Source organism: Vulpes vulpes, chromosome 1 (assembly GCF_048418805.1).
Source record: "Vulpes vulpes isolate BD-2025 chromosome 1, VulVul3, whole genome shotgun sequence".
Lineage (NCBI taxonomy): Eukaryota > Metazoa > Chordata > Mammalia > Carnivora > Canidae > Vulpes > Vulpes vulpes.
The window spans coordinates 180,664,966-180,679,718 of record NC_132780.1 but is presented as its reverse complement, the minus strand read 5'-3'; the positions used below and the strand labels follow the sequence as shown (position 1 = coordinate 180,679,718).

The 14,753-nt window shown below is 37.1% G+C and overlaps 1 long non-coding RNA gene across 1 annotated transcript; it reads right to left on the bottom strand.

The window, feature by feature from the left end:
• Nucleotides 1–1,122: 1,122 nt before the first annotated feature.
• LOC112923126 (uncharacterized) lies at nt 1,123–13,470 on the bottom strand. The gene is made up of 4 exons (XR_003235612.1): nt 13,370–13,470; nt 9,943–10,011; nt 1,966–2,099; nt 1,123–1,206 (listed from the first exon to the last, which is right to left on the bottom strand). It is a non-coding gene; the product is annotated as an uncharacterized lncRNA (long non-coding RNA).
• Between the last annotated feature and the right edge of the window lie 1,283 nt (nt 13,471–14,753).

Here is a 14,753-nt window from a genome sequence, read left to right as displayed (position 1 = left end):
CTATACTAGGAGTTGGGGGGACTGCTGATGACCAGGTGAGTAGTGTTCAGGCCACACTTACCTTACACTATTATTACAAATACAACATTTGGATCAGACTACAATAGTAATATAAGAAGTCTGCATTGCCTTTATATCTGATGCTTATGGGTTTTAAGTACTAGGAGAGAGATCTGGGAACCAGATACAAAAAGTCTCATCACAAAATGGCATTTACCTGGAAGTTCCTGAGCTCCAGAGGTGATAGTCTCAGGGACTCTCTTACTAGAAACTAGCTTAAATTAATCAGAGAGACTTCTTTTTTTTTTAATAAAGATTTTATTTATTTATCCATGAGAGACACAGAGAAACAGAGGCAGAGACACAGAGAGAGAGAGAAACAGGCTCTCAGGAAGCCTGGTGTGGGACTCGACCCCAGGATCACACCCTGAGCTGAAGTCAGACGCTCAATTGCTGAGCCACCTAGGCGTCCCTCAGAGAGACTATTTTATGTAATATCTCATCCCTATATTCAGACATCTTTTGTTAAGTGAGCTACAAATATAAAAACCCTTATTGAGAGGGAGGAGAAAAAAAAAACCTTATTACCTAAACTTGAGAACAACAGCAAAATATTTGCAAGATGAAATTGAGCTAACAAAAATAGCATTTGAGTTTGTATTTTGACTTAATGTAACCTTAAATTAATCTTCATCTTAAATTAAAAATACCTAAAAAATACTTCACAGAACTGAAAAAGTGGAAAAATATCCATCCTGTCTCCCATCCTCCCAGACCCCTCCCAGGAGGCACAGAGAGTTATATTGAACTGCAAGTATATTGAGACTAGACTCGGCTCTGTCCTCCATCTGGAAGAAACATCACTTGCCCTTGCTCTTTGCTCTTTTATTTTACACTTCAGAGAATTAAAAAATAAAAAGAACCAAAAGACAAGATTTGATTGGAATAGCACCAGCACCCTAGTACCTATAGTATGGGCAGAGGACAAGGGGAGCCCAGGACTCTGCATGAGCCCTTTGCTGAGTATAAAGGAAAGAAGTCTCTGGAGAACTATGAGAACATAAGTCATCTGAAACAGCATTAAGCAGAGAGGAAAACAAGGCGCAAGGAAGTGAGAGACATCTGAGTTTGGAGAAGGTCATTTTGGTGAGGGAGAGAAGGCACCATCATGAGGAAAATAATGTACACTGATGGGGAAGTGGCAGCCTGGAAAAGAAAAGACAGAATGATTCTTTCCCTAGGAGTCAGAGACCATTTTAAACTGATTATTAAAAATCTAGCATGCTGTCTGAAACTCTTCTACCTCGAGTAGTGTGTGTGTGTGTGTGTGTGTGTGTGTGTGTGTGTGTCTATAGATAGGCATTAGGAGATGGAAGGTGATTTCTTGTAGCCTCATTTTTTCAATAAGACATCAGTGTCTGGTGCTGATGGGGTGCCTGGGTGGCTCAGTCTGATGAGTGTTAGACTCTTGATTTCAACTCAGGTCATGATTGTAGGGTCCTGGGCTCGAGCCCTGTGTCAGACTCCATGCTCAGTGAGGAGTTGGCTTGTGATTCTCTCTCTCCCCCTCTGGCCCCTCCCTACCACCCCCCCATGTGTGTCTATGCATGCTCTCTCTCTCAAATAAATAAATAAATATTTAAAGTTAAAACAACAACAACATTAGTATCCTGGGCTGAAAGCAGACCTATCAATAGAATTCACCATTCTGGGTGAGATACTTGTTTATATATTTTTAGATCTCCTGTTCTAAGGACTAAATGGGTCAAAAAATATTTTGAGTTTAACAGTCCGTTAGTGGATGTACATGAATTCCAATCTCCTAATGAAAATCATCCTGTACAATTATGATCTCCACTAACTTACACAGCAAAAATAATTATCTCTGTGACTTGAAATGGACAAGCAGAGTCAGATTCGTCTACCCTAAGTGATATCAGTATTTAGGAGGAAAAAAGCACTTACCAAAATTATTTGAAAGCCTGGAGTCATTTAATGAAGTAACTGAAGTAAATTAGCACCAAGTAATGTGACTTCTTCAAAAGCCTGCACCGATTAGAGTTTTGGGGAACACTTGCTTCAAGTTCAATGAAAAGCAGCTATTAAGGAAGAAGAGAAAAACCGAGGCAGGCCAAATTAACAAGTAAATATAATTGACTGAGGCTTATGTGCTTTTGGAAAAGTGTTTCATACCAAGAATGAAACAGTTAGGTATCTCTAGTAAAAATAGCAATTAAGTACAATCTAGCCCATGGATGGTTTACCATACTAATGAAGTCAGTCTATTTTCCTGTTATTTATCGGCTACTTCTAAAGAATAAGTGCCAAATAATTTGCTCCAGGCCTGAGGTTTTGAAGATATAAAATATGTTTGCTTCCATAAAATAAAATCCTTCAAGTGCCAAAACTTCACCACCAAATATGTGCCTTTGAATGAACTAATGGAGCTTAGTAAAAATATACCAATTTGGGAAACCCATCCTTTCTCACTTGCATGCAAAATGTGACTCCAGGGATATGATACAAAGCCCAAGATTCCATATTTTTATATAGTACACAGGCAATCCTGATGGGGATATCCAAAAGATCATATCCACAGTGCTTGCAAAGGTATCATTTATAAAAATATGGCTGATATAGGGCATGCATAGTTGCATAATTGCTCCTTTCTTCCTCCTTGTTTAAAAATCTGAAGCATTCTACGATCATTTTACACTTGTGATAAATTGTTATTTGAGAATTTTGAATTCATCTGAACCTTGCTAATGTATTCTGGTGCAAATGTCATAGAGGTGAACATGTATTGTAAACTGCAAAGTGATTTATAAGTGCTGCAATTGTTATTCCATTACACACAATTGTGATGCACAATCTGAGAAAGTAAGGTTAGCGTCTGGAAATGTTGGGTGTCAGACTTCCTCCACCCAGCTCATCTGGAATTATAGTGTTATCTGGAATATGATATTAGGGGAAAGCAAAGATTTCATAATGCTTCACATTTTGCTTAACATTACAGATGCACTTTTTAATATTGCCTATAGGGAATACTCACAAAAGACAGAGTTTGGAGAAAATTGTGACCTGTGTCCTAAGAGTAGGTATGTCACTTTCTAGTGATCGATATTAGGTGTTCAGAATGTGGAATAAGTCCTCACCACAGTCCCTGGCATGAAATTGTAGAAGATGAAGAATAACTCTGTTTATATTATTTGTACAAATACTTTTGAAAGAATAAGTAAGCAATACATCAATGGGATTGAGATAACTCAATCTTGGAATAGTGATGTAACAGTCAAGGGACACAGCCATGGTAATTAGGATGATTTTCCAGATATGGAGGGATCCATTTGGAAAAAGACGATTTCAGCTTATGTTTCACTAATTCCGGAAAATGTAGCCACACTGCTTTGTTGGGAGCAAAGCAGCTGCAGAGCATTTACTACCTTTTTTTTTTTTTTTAAAGCAAATGACTCAAAGTCTAACAAATATGAATGACTTAATGAAATGTCTGTGGTTACTGCTGGATTTCCCATTTGGTCCCATGTCTCCTATTATTTTAATTTGCATCTGCAACCTTATCTCTGGTGCATACTGATAACTGATCATTGTGATCTGGTGTTCATTTAAAAATACCAAGTTATGGTTGATATTCTAAATTGCTTAACTAAGACTATTCTGTGTTCTGATCCTTGTCTTACAGTATTTTTATTTAATTATTATTTCTATGTATTTCCACACAATTTAATTTGTCAATGTATAACAGTAATTTTTATTAAAGTCTTTTTATCGCTTCTAATTGCTTTTGATGTAATAGGTACATACCATGTCTAAAAAGGATCACATATGTCTTTCAACTCATCTGGATGGAGCTTATTTATATGGCCAAAACAAGAGATTAGAAAATAAAAGTAGTGATTTCACTTTTCCAATGGCACTAAGATGAATGCTGTTGGAGTCGTGAACAGAGGCTTAATTAAGCATGGGCATAAAATTGGCTTAATTTGTTAATATATGAATCCATAAATATTTATAAGCTCTTATGTGTATGGCACTAGGCTATTCTTTAACTTTTAATATTATAGTCAAGACACTGACCCAACAGTGTCAGCTATATGTTACTAGTCTCTGAATTCCTGTACTCTTCACTGGTCCCACTCCTTGCTCATTCATTTAGTAGATGTTAAAAACCATTATTTCTACTTATATCATCAATAAATCATTAGGTGTTTTGGTAGAGATTTGAGATAGGTGGAAGTGAATGAATCAGATGTTCTAATTTCAAGGCATCATTAATCTTGAAGAGATAAGGAATAAAAGGAGACGGTATATAAGTAAATGTTAAATCCTATAGATGACAAAAGTTTAGAAATAGGATTGAACTGTGTACATTGAAAATATCAGTGAAGACTTCAGAGCACCAATGGGCAAGAATTTAAAGGATGGGTAGTATTTGGACAGGAAGAGAAAGATTGAAAGGGCATTTTTAGATGAAGCTAACACATGCAATTAAGAGGAATTGAACAAAAGAGTTATAGTAGCGCAGAGTGCTGAGCAAATATCTTGCCCGGAGAGGCAATTTCTCATATGGCTGTAGTGACTTCTCTAATTTATTCATCAATAGAGAAATTTGTCTTGAGCAACTATTGTGAACAAGGTGGTATACAAGGCTCTTAAGATAAAGTGATAATCTAGCCAAGGGAAAACCAATTAAAGAATTACTGAAAATTAAATAGGATTGGTGGGAAAAGATTTGCCTAAATATATATGTTAGAGACAGATTATAAAACCCATTGGTCCCCAAATACATCCTGGCTGCCACTTTAGTGTGATTATATAAGATATGATAATTTTTGAATACAGATTTGTCTTTGACCACTTTTTAAGTTCATTTTTTAATTTTTCTTTCCATCTTTTTTTTTTCAAAAAAAAAATCATTTGCCTAAGAGAGAGAATCATAAAATCACTTGATGTCTCCAACAGTTCAACATATTGATGAATTTGGAGTTGTTTCAAGTTTCCATTCATCCAGAATTCCTTTAGGCTGAAGTGACACTTTTTGTTTTTTGTTTGTTTTGTTTTTAAAGACTTTATTTAATTTGAGAGAGCTGGAGCAGGAGGCAGAGAGGGGCAGAAGGAAAGGGAGAAGTAGACTTCCCACTGAGCAGGGAAGGCAAAGTGAGTCTTGATCCAAGGACCCGAGGATCATGACCTGAGCTGAGGTAGATGCTTAACCAACTGAGCCACCCAGGTGCCCCAAAGGGACATTATTTTAGAGTTTCCCCTTTTCACTCAGAACTAGTTGCCAGAGGGAGAAGGTGAAGCACTCTGGACTTGAATTTGATCTCCAACAGTATTTCTGCAACTACCTGTTCATGCAGTATTTCCATACATGAACCTCAGTGTCTACATTTATTAAAATAAATAAATAAATAAAATGTGAATGGGATAAAATTTGAGATATTTTTTCATCTACAAGGGGTAATGCAGATGTAGGAGCTGTCAGTTCGATGCAAGACACTCTCTGCTTTGAATTTTTTTCTACTTATGCTCACGTCATTAAGACTGCTCTGCTCCTCTTCTTTCTCTGTGACTTTTCTTTACTTACTACTGGTTTGCTCTGGTCAAATGCAGGAGTTAGAGGACCAGGGAACACATTGGTAAAATGGAAGAAGTCCATCCACTGCTGACTCCTGGCAGGATTGTGAGATCATGATATAGCATGTGATTTGTGCATGGCATCAACCTAAGAGAGTTGGGACTATGGGGTGCAGAGCTCAGGCCTGCTCCTCATTTGTTGATAAATTTTGATTGAGTTAGTTAGGTGCAGACTATTAGACAAACATTCTTGAGAGAATTGTGGAATAAATCTAACTTTACTAGGTGCAAAGTAATATTAATTGACTAGATTATAGAGACGGGTAATTTTTCTATTTTGATATTGTTATTAGCTGAAAATTATTCTTTGGTGATATAAAGAAAGTAAGTGAGAGATACCTGGGTGGTTCAGTCTGTTAAGTGTCTGCCTTTGGCTCAGGTCTTGATCCCAGGATCCTGGGATTAAGTCTTATAACCAGCTCCCTGATCAGCAAGGAATCTGCTTCTCCCTCTCCCTCTGCCCCTCCCTCTGCTTGTACGTGTGTGCTCTCCCTCTTGCTCACAAATAAATACATAAAATATTTTTTAAAAAGTAAATGAAATTAAAGACAATTAAACTATGGCTCTGAACTTTCATAGCCCCTATCACTGCAAAATAAAATAAATGTCTGAGGGGAAAAAATAGGGCTCCCTCAGTTTATTCTTATCAACAAAAAGCTAGAATTATTTTTCCCCAAAGGATACTCAAAGTAGCATTCATTACTTTAAAGAATTTTCAGTAGCCCAGGTTAAGTTTGTCATCTTTAGCAATAAACAAACAAATAAATATATAAAGTTAAATTTAAAATGATGGTTTGATTTGTTTTGACATAAACAACACACACACATTCAGTATGCATAGTGTATGTATATATATATACACCTACATATTATATGCATATATGTACACATTACACATATACATGTATATATTATATATACATATATACACATTATACACATATGTTTCTGTTTATAATATATTTAGTATAAATATATCCCATGCAATATTTGAATTATGTATGTGTATACATATATGTACTTATTATATTGTGTATATATAGTATGTATATAATATTTATACATATATTTATATGTATATGTAGATTTAGTATGAATATGTCCTATGCAATATTTGGGGCATACTTAAATTTTATTCCTTGTTCATCTGAAATACAAATATGTCTGTGTATCCTGCATTTTATCTGACAACCCTAGTTCAGAGTCTGGTCCTTAGTTCTCTAGACTAACAATCAGAATTTTATGGGCACATTGAGAGTACATCAAGTTCTTAAGGAGGAGCCTCACATTAATGAATCCCCAATATTGATGCATTCAAGTACAATGCAGATTTATACTTCTATGGTGAGAAAAATAGCAGTAATAAGAATCCCAACATTCTTGCTAGCTTTTCCTCTACAATCTAGCAAAATCTCCACAGCTACCACCTCTTTCAAGCCACCATAATTTCTCACCTAGACTATTGAGATAGTTTCCTGATCTTTGCCTCTACCTTTTATTTATTGATATATTCAGTCAACAAGTATTTATCAAGTACCTGCTAAATGCCTGGCACTATCATAGGTTGTGAGGATATGATAATGAATAAAAGGAAAGCCCTTAAAAAAAAAAAAAAAAAAAAAAGGAAAGCCCTTTTTATTCATGGAATCTATCATTGTTTTTATTTTTTTAAAATATTTTATTTACTTATTTATTTGAGAGAGAGCATGAGCAGGAAGGAGGGGCAGAGAGAGAGAATCTTGAGCACACTCTGTGTTGAGTTTGAAGCCCCTCATGTCAAGGAACTCAATCCCAGGAAAATGAGATCATGAGCTGAAGTCAAGCATTGGATATTTACCTAAGCCAACCAGATGCTCCTCATGGAACCTATTTTTAAGTGGAGAGAGACAGGTAAGAAAATATATACTAGGGCAAATGGTGAAAAATAAAGTAGAAAATGGGGAGAGTTGTTGGAGGAATGAGAAGTGTACATTTCAGTGGGTGATCAGTGAAGGCTTTCCTGAGAAGGTGACATTTGAACAGAGCCTTAAAGGAAGAAAGGGAATGAGACATGTGGCATCTTGGAGACAGATATTCCAGGCTGGGGAGACAATAAAGCTAAAATTCTTCACTAAGGCAGTTTTAAGAACATAATGGAGTGTAGTAAGGAGGCAAATAAACAAGAGAAAGTGGAAGATGTTTTTATACATCTTCATGGTAAGGAATTTAGACTTTACTGTAAGAAGGGAAGACCCTCTGGGTTGAATAGAGGTGTGATATTTTCTGACTTCCTTATATTATTTATCTAAATTATTTAATACAAATCCATCTTATTACAGTCTTCGAGTACTATTATAATAATCCAGGTGGTGTGTGTTGATGGCTTATACCAGATAGTAATAGCAGTGGTGATGAGAAGTGGTATGTTTCTGAATACATTTTTTTTTTAGAGAGAGAAAGAGAGAGAGAAGAAGGGGGAGGAGCAGAAGTAAAAGGAGAAAGAGTCTCAATCCAACTCCCCACGGAGTGTAGAGCCCAATGTGGGGCTTGCTCTCATGACCCTGAGATCATGACCTGAGCCAAAATCAAGGCTCAGATGCTTAACCAGGTGCCCCAGTTTCTGAATACATTTTGTAGAGCCATATGATTTGTTGACAGATTTGAACTTTGTGAGTGAGAGGAATCAATGAGGACTTCAAAGGTTTTGTCTGTACCACTGAAGACAGAGTTATCATTTACTGAAATAATGAAGAATATGAGAGGAAGAAGATTTTTAGAGGGAATACCAGGAGTTTGGTTTCAGATCAATTAATTTTTAGTTACTTATTTTTCTTCCAAGTGGAGTGGTTAAGCCTGGAAATCGAAAGAGGACTGGGATGGAGGTGTAAAGCTGGGAGTCATCAATGGATGCGTGGTATTTATAGCCTGTGGACTGACAGGTGAACAAGGAAGTGAGTGTAGACAAAAATGACTACCGGATCAGGGGATTAAAACTGGTATGTTCTAATGTTAGATTTGAAGGTCTGAGAGATGAAGAGGGCCAGCAATATCATCAGGTAGGATGGGCCAAATGTTTCATGAAGAAAAGAGGGAAACTGAACTAAACTCTGAGTCTGGACTAAAACAGTGAGAAGTAGCAGAAGGTTGATCAGTCTGGACATCATGAGTGGCCTTGACAAGGCAGTTACAGGCAGATGCTGAGGTAAAAGGATGGCTAAGTTGTATCCAAGATAAAAGGAGAGGCATGGAATTGGGGAAAGCCATATGGACAACTCTAGGGAGAAGTTTTACTAAAAAGGGGAGCAAAGTATTGCAGTAACTGAGAGAAAAGTAGATCAAGAGATTATTCGTAAGTCAAGAGAAGATGATTTACTGTAAGATGTGAATGTTAGCACTGAAGCAAACCAGTGTTGACACACAATGTTTGTGTGATAGTAATATCACAGACAGACCATTGGGTTGCCCAGATTACATTCAGCAAATAACAGGGAACTTCTTACATTCTTACATAATTGATGAGTTTATGTTAGGGCATCTTAAATTTTTAAATTATTTTTTTAAAGAATAAACACATTTTTGAATTCAAAATGATTGGGGCACCTGGGTGGCTTAGTCAATTGAGCGTCAGACTCTTGATTTCGGCTCTGGTCCTGATCTTGTGGTCATGGGACCAAGCCCCAGGTAGAGCTCCCCAATCAGGGTGGAGTCTGCTTGTCCCTCTTCCTCCTCTTCTACTCCATCCTTTATGCACCTAGGCATTCTTTCTCTCTAAAAATTAATAAATGACGTCTTCGAAAAAATGACCTTTGTTGGTGAAAAATACCTGTTTAAGACTGTAGTCTTGATCTCTGTTTAAAATACATGAGCTCAACCCTATTTCCATGATATCTGGGGTTATATAATGTTCTCATGCTGGGATTTTGATAAGATGGAGAGGTTCCTTTTAAAAAAAAGATTTTATTTATCTATTCATGAGGGAGGCAAAGAGAGGCAGAGACATAGGCAGAGGTTGAAGCAGGCTCCCTGCAGACAGCCTGATGCAGAACTCGATCCCAGGGCCCCAGGATTGTGACCTGAGCCAAAGGCAGATGCTCAACCACTGAGCAACCCAGTTGCCCCTGGAGATATGTCCTTGCTGCCAGTCTCCAGGATAATATCCCAGCTCTATTCTGGCCCTACTGCCCACATCCTTGGTGCCTAGACACTTCAGAACAAAGAGCAGGAGCCAAATTTTGACCTGCCTCAGTAGAAAGGGGATTTAAGTCAGGCCTGGTAGCAGTGGAATCAAGATGAAGAGTAGTAACTCACCTCTGCCAAACCTTCAATTTCCCCAAGAACAACAATAGCAGGACCAAGGATTCAACAAATAGAAAGTGGCTGGTGAAGAGAATGAGAGAAAGACATGAAGGGAGATGGTTGAGAGGGTCCAAAAGATAAAGGTTACCTTGTCCATACAGCTTTAAAGGTCTAATTATATATTCTATCTACATTTAGAATCTTTACCTTTGCAAGTTTTCCCTAGAACTACAGCCGGATCAGTTCTCTTTCTAAGCCAAAAGGAAGACCCTAGTTATCATAATCCTGTACCCATTCTTCCCAAGCAGGATTAATTCCCCTGCCTGGCAGGAATCCTTCTGATAAATGAACATACCAAGTGAGTCTGGCTGTATTTGTGAGCCCCAGGACAGAATTGTACCGAAATCATAGCATTGGAATACTAACACACATCTTGGGTGCATTTTATCATGTGTATGCTTTAAAGGCTAATAAAAAATACACCCAGTAATTTGTCCAAATGCTAATATGTGAATTAGGCATTTTTTGGTTTTGGTTTTGCTTTTAAATAAAATGAAGAGAAATTTGCTTGGGTGTGTAATTTGGGAAAGAACAACTAAAAGCATAAGAAGTAAGCGTAAGATTAGCTCACAATTGGGCCCCACGGAAGCACTGCCCAACTGAAAAAATCAACAATAGGGTAATGAGTAAGTGAATTTTCTTATCTCCGTATGATGCAGCAATTTGAAATGCTGCTCTAGGAAGGAAAAAGCAACATAGGAAATAACGTATTAAGGGAAAATGATAAAGTGCAACATTTCATGTTGCTATATATTTAAATAATGTGCAAGTCGTTATATGAAAATACTTTAAAATGAGCTGGTAGTTATGTGGAAAATTAGGATGAAGCATTTTCTTTACCGTTCAAATTACTGTAACATAAAAGTACATGCTATAACATAAACTTTTTAAAAATGGAAATATATCTAGGAAACAGACTGTAGATTACGCAAACTTTTTTCTTGAGAACTGACTTTATCACTAAGATTCTCTTGTCTTATCTAACTTTGAGTAACAGAGCTAACTTACAGTCAACTAATACTTAATGCTCCTCAGCTCCAAACAAACAAAAATGACCCATGCTGTGTGCAGGTTTTATGGAGCTGAGCAGATGTCTGAAGCAGCTGACAAGACAGAAAGTGCCTTCTAGCAGATAACAATACCAGAGCACACTGTTTAGAAATGTCTTGTCTCACTTTGCTCCGCCAGCAAGTTCAGGGAGTTAACAATCAAAACTGCCTCATGTATTTAAACTTTGTGCAGTGGGTCATATAAACATTCTTTGAGTTAAATGGTGTAATAGATCTAAAAATCTCATACCCGCTTTCTCTTCTCTCTGAGATTTATCATGCTGTGATATAAATACCCACAGTATTTTACAAGACAATGAACTTGGCTTTTTCTAAGGCCAGTAATTTTTGCTGAGTGGTGGAAATCTAGAGAGCTATAAAATGGCTGTCTGACACAATTCGGGGGCTTTTAGAAGTGCATCTTTACAATATATTTGAAATTACGATATGATCATATTTCGAAAACTAAAAATCTCTGAATCTAGATCAATAGTCGTATAAAGGATATAGTATGCCAAAGTCCTACCTCTAAGAAAATGGCTAAATCCTCACAGGTAGCCAACCCGGAAAACTTGTAATAGTTAATTATCTGCATCTCTCACTTTGCCATTTCCTACCCTTCCAGGGGGATGGGCTAATTGGACAGAAGTCGGAGATGATGGCTTAAAAGTTTCAGTAATTTCTCCATTCTTGCCTAATGTAACATGTCACATATCTGTCTGGTGCACTTTTGGCCTTCTGGGGAATTTCATGGTTTCTGGGACTCTTTTCCTCTTCCCCTCCTCGCACTGGTTTTCATTACAGAACATGTGATGTCATCACAGCTCTCTTAGCTCTAAGATGACAAGGGAAGCACATTATCATAATAGAAGTGCTCCAGTGCTCATTATCAGGGAAGTGACTTGGTTTAGGAGGAGCCTTTTCTCTATGTAGACTTCCCCTGTCTGCCAGATCTCTCTCAGAGGAGTCTTGGAAAATGAAGACATCAAACGCTGTTGGGATCCAATGGCATTCCTCTCTTCAGTCCTCACAGAGTGGGCCTGAAAAGCAAGTCTCCACTTATTCTGGTCCTAACAAAGCCTGAACAATGGGTGGCTGTGTGCAAAGCTTTTTTTCCTATCCAATCTGTAGGCATTATCCAAGGGATCTCCATTCACATGAAGATAATGCACAGGGCCTCTCTTCTTGTTTAAACTACAGCTCACTCTATCTTAGGCCTCCTCTCATTTTCTTTTTGGCATTTTAATCCTTAGACTTACAGAGTTACTCAAGAATTGAACTAAATTAGAAGAAAATGTTGATGTCTCCAAGTCATGGAATCCTAAGATAAAGGTATCTTTGTTATCCCCCCTCCAGACGCGAACTGTATTTGTGTTAACCATCTTCAATAAGGACACTGGGAATGATCTTCACTCTCAATCTTCGGAGCAAAGCTGAGAAGTAATCTCGCTCCTTTAGAGTCATACTTGCTCTGCTGAATATTACCTAAAATGGTTTATTTTTAATTTACCCTCATCTGGCAACAGTCCCCTTTGGGGGCAAAGACAGTTTACTTTTAGAACTAAAAAAGGTAGAATTTTGCTCCAGTAAAACATGAGATGACATTTTCAGGAGTGTTCATTCATATTTGATTTTTTAAAAATTCTTTATTGGATACTGAATTTACTGACAGAAATAAATGCATGCATTTTGGTGGCTTGGGAAGAGCATGAGACAAAAGTCCCAGCTTTTTAGACCAACCTCCAAGCCATTGTTACATTTATAAAATAACTAACCCATATGTGAAAAGAATTTCAAGCATGTGCTGAATAGTTGAACTGAGAAGGCAAGCTATCTACCAGCTGATATAATAAATAATAAATAATTATAAACTGTAGAAAGCTGAAGATTGAGAATAATAATAGCAATGCAAAGTTTAGCTAAGAATCTACTACTGACTTAATTTTAACTCAGTTTCTCTTAAAATGTTTTCTGGGCTCTTGATCATTAACACAATAAATTCTTAATCATTACGAACAAACTCTAAAATCTATGGACTCAGTCAACCCCAGGTATGTCTCCTTTCTATGGTCACTTCCATCCTAAGTTTGATCTTTTCAGCAAAGGAAGAATGACAATATGCTTGGTAAATTATTATTACATCACTTACAAATGAGACAGGCAAGACCAGATTCACCACTTATATATATATATATATATATTTAACATCTAAAACTTGGAATTTCTATAAAAATATCTTAAGATAGAGAATGAAAGTAGTTGATTTTAATATAGATTAGAAATTTTCTGGTGGATATAATTTTATTTTAATAATTTTGTCTTCCACTTACATAGATGGTTGAAAGTTGGCTCTGAGAAGAATCGGAATAAGTCATTAATAAATTTTGATTTTCAAAATAGCACCTATTTTTGTAAGGCAAAATCTTAGTTGTTGTTTCTTAAGGAAGTTCTGGAAAAAAATAGCAAAAGAAATCTCATTAGCTTGACATGTCTCAGTTTTTACATGTAGCAATGAATAAATCTCTAAAGACCCCTCTTTTGTTGTTCTGGAAAAAATTCTATTTGTGTTGGTCGCATATGAGAGAAGTTTAACTCAAAATAGTTTAATCAAAAAAGAAGGAGGAGGAGGTAAAAGGAGAGGAGGAGGATAAAGGGGAAGGGAAAGAAGAAGAGGAATTTATCAGCTCAAGTAACTGTGAAGTTCTAAGGTGAAATTGTTTAGTAGAGGCTGGTATAGGGCCTCCAAGCCTTCCAACAGTCCTTCTGCTGTCCAGTCTTTATAGTCTCCTGTTACAGCAGGATATGCAATCAAGGAAGAAGGGGATTGGCAGCCGCAGATTTACAAGACCCCAAATTGTTAACCTCAGAGAAAGTGAAAGTATTCCCCTTGACTCACAGTATCAAAATATCAATAGCAGGAAGACATTCGATTGGGCCACATCACATGATCAAAGAGCATAAGGTTCTGCGACTGTACAAGGCTGGATCATGTGGACCTCCCCTCTGGTGTAGAAAGATAGTTTTAACACAGTGAGAAGATGGGGATAACAGTATGCTGGGCAGCCAAACCCAAGAGAGTGTCTTCTAATAACTTACTTTATGAATCTAAATAATTAATTGTGGAAAATTACAAAGAGTATTTACATTTAAATTGCTTTCCCTTCTGAATTCTTTGCCATAGGACATGCAGAATAAGATACGTACTTAGCATGTCCCAAACCGAGATCTCCCAAATCTGCCCCTCCTGCAATTTCCATTTTAGCAGATGCCTACTACATTTTCCTCAGCTATTTATACCAAAAACCTTATGGTCATCCCTAACTCCTTTTTTTTTTCCCTCATAGCCAACAACATCAGCAAAATCTATTGACTCTATGGGTGAAATATATCCAGAATCCAATGATCACTCACCATCTGTACCAGTACCATTCTAAACTAAGGTGTCGTTATTTTACGTCTGGATCATTGTAATAACCTCTTAACTAGTCCCCTTGCTCCTTCTCATGCCCCCCTTCAATCTGTGTCCTCCACAGAACAGCCAGAATGAACCTTTAAAATCCAACTTCAGTCACGGAACTCCTCTGTGCAAGACTCTCCAGTGGCATCCCATCTCATTCAGAATAAAATCCAAAGCTCTGCAATCACTTAACAAGGCCCTTTAGGAACTTTCTTTCAGGTACTTTGCTGATCGTGTCTCTTGTTACGTGCCCTAAG